The following is a 6,135-nucleotide window of genomic DNA, read 5'->3' on the forward strand; positions in this document are numbered from 1 at the left end:
TTTGCATAGTTTTTTTCAATATCATTTTATTTTGCATTGGATGAAGACTTCTTGAGAAATTGTTTTAACATTTAGACCAGTAATTATCAACCATGGCTCCTAGGGATGCATGTGATCCTCAAGCATCCTTCCGATGGCCCCCATCAGTTTTCCCCTCAGTAAATATAAATTGACTTGTGTTTTACCATTTTCGGCACTCCCCCTACCCTTATCCAAGTTTTGGGTTTGGCCAGATATTAAAAAAAAGGTCGAGAAGCACTGAGTTAGACATTGCCTATCATTCAACCATGAGAAAAGGAGTCAGGAACCGGTTGACAGCCGAAGACAGCCAGAGTTATGTACCTTGCACAGTACAAAGTTTCTATAAAATTTTGAAATTGCTGTCAATGTCAATGTTGCAGTATACGTCTATTCTTTTCAATTCTAGGCACAAGGCCCGAAATGTTTGGGGGAGGGGGCCAGTCGATTAGATCGACCCAGTACGCAACAAGTACTTTATTTATCGACTCCTAAAGGATGCAAGGCAAAGTCGACCTCGGCGGAATTTGAACTCAGAATGTAAAGACAGATGAAATACCATAAGGCATTTCGCCCGGTGTGCTAACCTTTCTTATTTCTTTATTGCCCACAAATAATAAAAACAACTTTATATTAATCTGTTGGATTACTCTATACTTTTGTAGAGTACAAATTTATTATTCTTAAACAAGAATATTATTGACAATGACTTTGAAGTTTCAACCAGTTAAGCCATTGTTGGACTGTCGACAATGGCTTAACTAGTCAAAACTTCGAAGTTACAGTGAATAATATTCTTGTTTAAGAATAATAAATATGTATGTATGTATGAAACAACTCATTTCCAAGATTCTTAGCCAAGAAGCAAAATCTTAGTCTAGATTTTTCTGTAAGCTTCTTTTCCTTATTTTTGGCATTTGTACTTGGATATATTAATGAGAATCAACTGCCATGCTCCATTCAATTTAGGTATGTCGTATTCTTTTCCTGAACATATGAGGTTAAATTCAGTTCAACACAGATAAATGTATTCACCTTCTTTTGTTCTCCTGTCCTACTTTCAGCTTTTGAACATGTATAAATACAGAACCCAAACAGAATTCTTTCTCTCTTTCACCCAGCATTCTGTTAGAGGAACATACCTCACTTCATTGGTGAATGAACATGTCTATATCTTTTTTGTAGCTCTGTCTCTTTCTAGCACCTACATCTGACACAAACATTTCCAGAAGTTGTGTGAATCATTATTACTATTCTCTTACCATTGAAGGCAGCGAGCTAACAGAATCGTTAGCATGCCGGGCAAAATGCTTAGCGGTATTTCATCTGCCACTACGTTCCGAGTTCAAATTCTGCTGAGGTCGACTTTGCTTTTCATTATTTACGGGGTTGATTAAATAAGTACCAGTTATGCACTGGGTCAATGTAATTAATTTAATCCCTTCCCCCAAAATTTGAGGCTTTATGCTTCCAGTGTATTAATGATTCTGCCAACTCTCTGCCTTTTGACTGACTCCATACTAAATTTTTGTTTGTATGTTTTGGTTTAACCCATGCTTGCATCGAAAACGGTCATTGAATGATGATGTTGATGATGATGTATTCGGCTTTACATTTTTCCTGCATGGTTTATGACTATAACTGTATAGAATATTTTTACTACAGGGATTTCTTGCTTTATGTTCAGCAGCACTGCTAACACACTTTTCAGATCACATGATCACGTGATCAACCAGACTATAAGATGCCGTTACACATCGCTGGTCACAATGCGCTTTGCAGCATTTTAGCTTTCAAATGGTGCTAACCCACTGGCTAGGTGAGCAGGCCAACACTACCCCTGATTAGAAGGTTTGTCCATCGTAGGGTTACTCATTTACAGCTAAGTGAACTAGAGCAACGCAAAATGAAATCTTTTACTCAAGAACACAATGCACTGCTTGGTCCAGGAATCGAACCCACAATCTCACGATCGTGCGTGCAACGCCCTAACAACTAGGCCACATACCCTTTTTACTTACAATAATATTTTCTGTTATAACCAAGATACTTTTGTAATTGTACTGCTAGATTGCCTTAAATATAATTAATATGCATCAATGCAATATTAATGCCCTAAAATCGATTCTTCCTGAATATGTACAACTGAAATTGGGGTGGATCTAAGAAACCCTGCATCTTTTATGCCATCAAATACAGTATTTAAGCGGCAAATTTCCAAACTGCAGTAAAACCGTTGTATTATGCAAGGTACATAACTCTGTCTTAGTCTCCCTGGCTAGCAATAATTCAAATTTATTTTTGCTCAGGATTAAATGATAGTTAATAATAGGAAATACAGCTAAATTGTAAAAACAATTTCTCCTACGAAACTCAATTCATTGAATCTGAAAATAATAATGAAAAATTAATGTAAATCATTAAAAAAATTATATAGAAATAATAACAATATATATTATATAAAATTATACAAAAATATAAAAATAGTAAAAAATTATATCAATATAATAAAAAATATATAAAAATAATTTTAAAAATTTAAATATTCACTGTGCCCATCCTTTTCCAAGATGGTATGATTTGAAGGAGATATAGCTGTTATTTCTAGCAGAGTAACAAATCACAGAGAACATAGAGGCAATGCCTGCTGGCTTATATTAAATTTTTAGTAGAAATTTATAATTTAACCTTATTTGTGGGGTTAATTTTGTTATGTAGTTAACCTCAAGGAGAGACCTCTTCCATAATTATTATCATAACACATTAGTGCAGGCGTGGGTTTGTGGTTAAGAAGTTTGCTCTTTAACTGCATAGCTTCAGGTTCAGTTTCAATGCGCAGTACCTTGGGCATGTTTTCTATGATAGCCCTGGGCTGATCTATGCTTTATGAAGGAATTTGGTTGAAGGAAACTGAAAGAAGCCTGTCTTGTATGTGTGTGTGTGTGTGTGTGTATTCGTATGTATGTGCAGGGTATGATCTTAAACTGTATCCAGTAGCAGGGTACCTTGGTATGGAAGTTTCAGGGCTTTAAGGATTGTGGAATCACCTCTTAACCATTATTTTCCCCAGGTCTATTCTAACCTGGAGTACTAGCACCTGTTAGGACCGCAACTATGGATTAACTAGCAAATAAACCAATGAGAGTGAAGAACCCTTAATTCTTGTTAGAACTTCCTTCTTGGAGAATGTAACTCATATGAAAAACAAAAAGCTGAAGTTTGTGTGTGTGTGTGTGTGTGTGTGTGTGTGACTGTTTACAGTTTAGTGTTAGAAGTTGGTTTCTGGTCATCTCAACCTCTGTTGTGCCACTGGGTTCGTGGCAGATTGTTATGAAAAGTGGCTTCAGTGCTGAGCAACATTCTATCCATTCTAAATAAATTCGTGCACAAGAAATTCTTGGACTCTTGGAGCATTTGCATGGGCTTCCTGAGTTTAGGAAGTGGTCTGACTTTGTCAGTCATTGACTTCCACCCTGTATGTATGTGTGTATGTATGCATGTATGTATGTATGTATGTATGTATGTATGTATGTATGTATGTATGTATATGTTTGTGTGTGTATATGTATGTATGTATGTATATGTCGGTGTGTGCATGTATGTATGTATGTGTGTGTATGTATGTGTGTGTGTATATGCATGTATGTGTGTGTATGTATTTATGTGTGTGTATGTATGTATGTATGTGTGTGTGTCAGTGAGTGTGTGTGCATGTGTGTGCATATGTTTGTGTGTGTGTGTGTGTGTCTGTGTCTGTGTCTGTCTGTGTGTGAATGTTTACAGTTTACACTTAGCTATGGTTACAGGTGATTACATCACCATTTGCAACTATGCTACAAGTGATGACATCATTATTTGTGTCTGAGCTGCATCCATTGGTTTTTTTTTTTTTGTTGACACTTTCTGTCAATGAATCATCCATTATCTGTGCGCTTTCAAATTTCTCTGCAAAAAAAAAAAAATCCATTACTTGAAAAACAGGTAATGGTTGATGCCCCGAGGAGTATTCAGCTGTAGAAATCCCACCTCAAGTATCTAACCCACATTATTTGAGCCATGCTAGGACAAGAAATCAGGCATTAACCCATATATCCCCATAAGAAAGAGAAGGACAGTATGCAACTGTTAGCTACAGGTTTTGACTATTTACTGAACATTTCATATACTCAGTCAGATGCTTCCTGGCAAGTTCCTGTCCAAACAAGTAGGAGCAGTAATGATTGTTTGCCAACATAACAAGGCAGTCCTGGTTTAGGATGAATGTTGCTGTAATTTAGCCCCAGGAAACATCGTCTCCAGCTGGCTATACAACACGATCTGTGTCATTATATTTTTGAACAATAGCCGAACAATTATTCTGTGCTGATGAAGAGAAATAACCCAGAAATCGTGATACGCAGATATTGTTTAGAGCTGAGTGGGGGTGCTAAATTCCCTTGTTTGAAAATATAAGGACACGGATCGTGTCGTATAGCCAGCTGGAGATGATGTCTCCTGGGGCTAAATTACAGCAACATTAATCCTAAACCAGGACTGCCATGTTATGTTGGCAAACAATCTTTACTCCAAAGTACTGTTGCTGAATATCTCATGTAGTGAGATTTAAAAATAGTAATTTTCAAGTAGGAGAAGGTTTTGCTTTGTGAAAATGCAACCAGGGGTATATATGGGTTGAATGAATTGTCATCTTCATAATTATTGTAATGTCCATATTTTTATGTTCACATGGGTCAGTTGGACTTTGTTGAGGTAGATTTTTTAAGGCCAGATGCCCTTCTTGTCACCAACTTTCGCTTGTTTGCCTGACACAAACAACCATCAAGTGATGTCAAAGCAAGGAGACATAACACCTTCCCCTTCATATATGCACTCATAATCGTGAGATCATGGGTTCAATTCCTAAACTGGCTGTGCATTGTATTCTTGAGCTAAACACTTCATTTCACACTGCTCCAGTCCACTTGGCTGTAAATGGATAACCCTGTAATGGACTGGTCTTCCAATCAGCAGGTATGTTGGCCTGCTCACTCAGCCAGAGGGGTAACATCATTCAAAAGCTAAAATGATGCATAGCGCATTGTGACAAAATCTGATACTGTAGTTGATCACATGATATATATCATCATCATTATCATCATTGTTTAACGTCCGCTTTCCATGCTGGCATGGATTGGACGATTTGACAGAGGACTGGCAAGCCGGAAGGCTACATCAGGCTCCAGTCTGATCTAGCGAGGTTTCTACAGCTGGATGCCTTTCCTAATGCCAACCACTCTGAGAGTGTAGTGAATGTTTTTTACATGCCACTGGTATGGGAACCAGTCAGGTGGCACTGGCATTGACCATGATCAAATGGTGCTTTATATATATATATATATATATATATATATATATATATATATATATATATATATACAACAGGCTTCTTTCAGTTTCTGTCTCCCAAATTCACTTACAAAGACACTTGCCCAAGGTGCCATGCAGTAGGACTGAACTCCAAACCATGTGACAGGATAGCAAAATTCTTAACACACACACACACACACACACACACACACACACACACACACACACACACATACCAAATGTTGTTGGTGTCCAAATTCATACCATTTGGCGCTTGGTATAACTTCTCTCAGCTCATTTTTACCATAAATGTTCTCTACTCTTTTTGTATATGTCTAAGACTTACATCTGACCAAAGTCAAGGCGAGACAACAGCTGCACTGATGATACATTGAAGCAGAGACACATGTCTGCAGCGGTCCTCTTGTTCTCAGAAAATAAAAAATCTCTTATTGTTAACAGCATGTGAATTCTGAAGAATTTGATGATTGCTCGAGATTATCTCCCTTGTTATATGAAGTCAGTTGTAGCTGTTGCTAGGAGACTTACTTTCTCTCAAAGCACTGACATGTTCAATAAAGCCAGAATTTATCTTGTATGATAATTAGTACACCTTTCTTTATGCATGTGTGTGTGCTGGCACAGGTGTGGCTTCATTGTAAGAAGCTTGATATCCGACCACATTGTTACATGTTCGGTCCCACAGTGTGGTACCTTGAGCATGTATCTTCTACTATATCCTCAACTAGAATATTAATGTCATTTACATAC

Source organism: Octopus bimaculoides, chromosome 4 (assembly GCF_046866305.1).
Source record: "Octopus bimaculoides isolate indiv1 chromosome 4, ASM4686630v1, whole genome shotgun sequence".
Taxonomy (NCBI): Eukaryota; Metazoa; Mollusca; class Cephalopoda; order Octopoda; family Octopodidae; genus Octopus; species Octopus bimaculoides.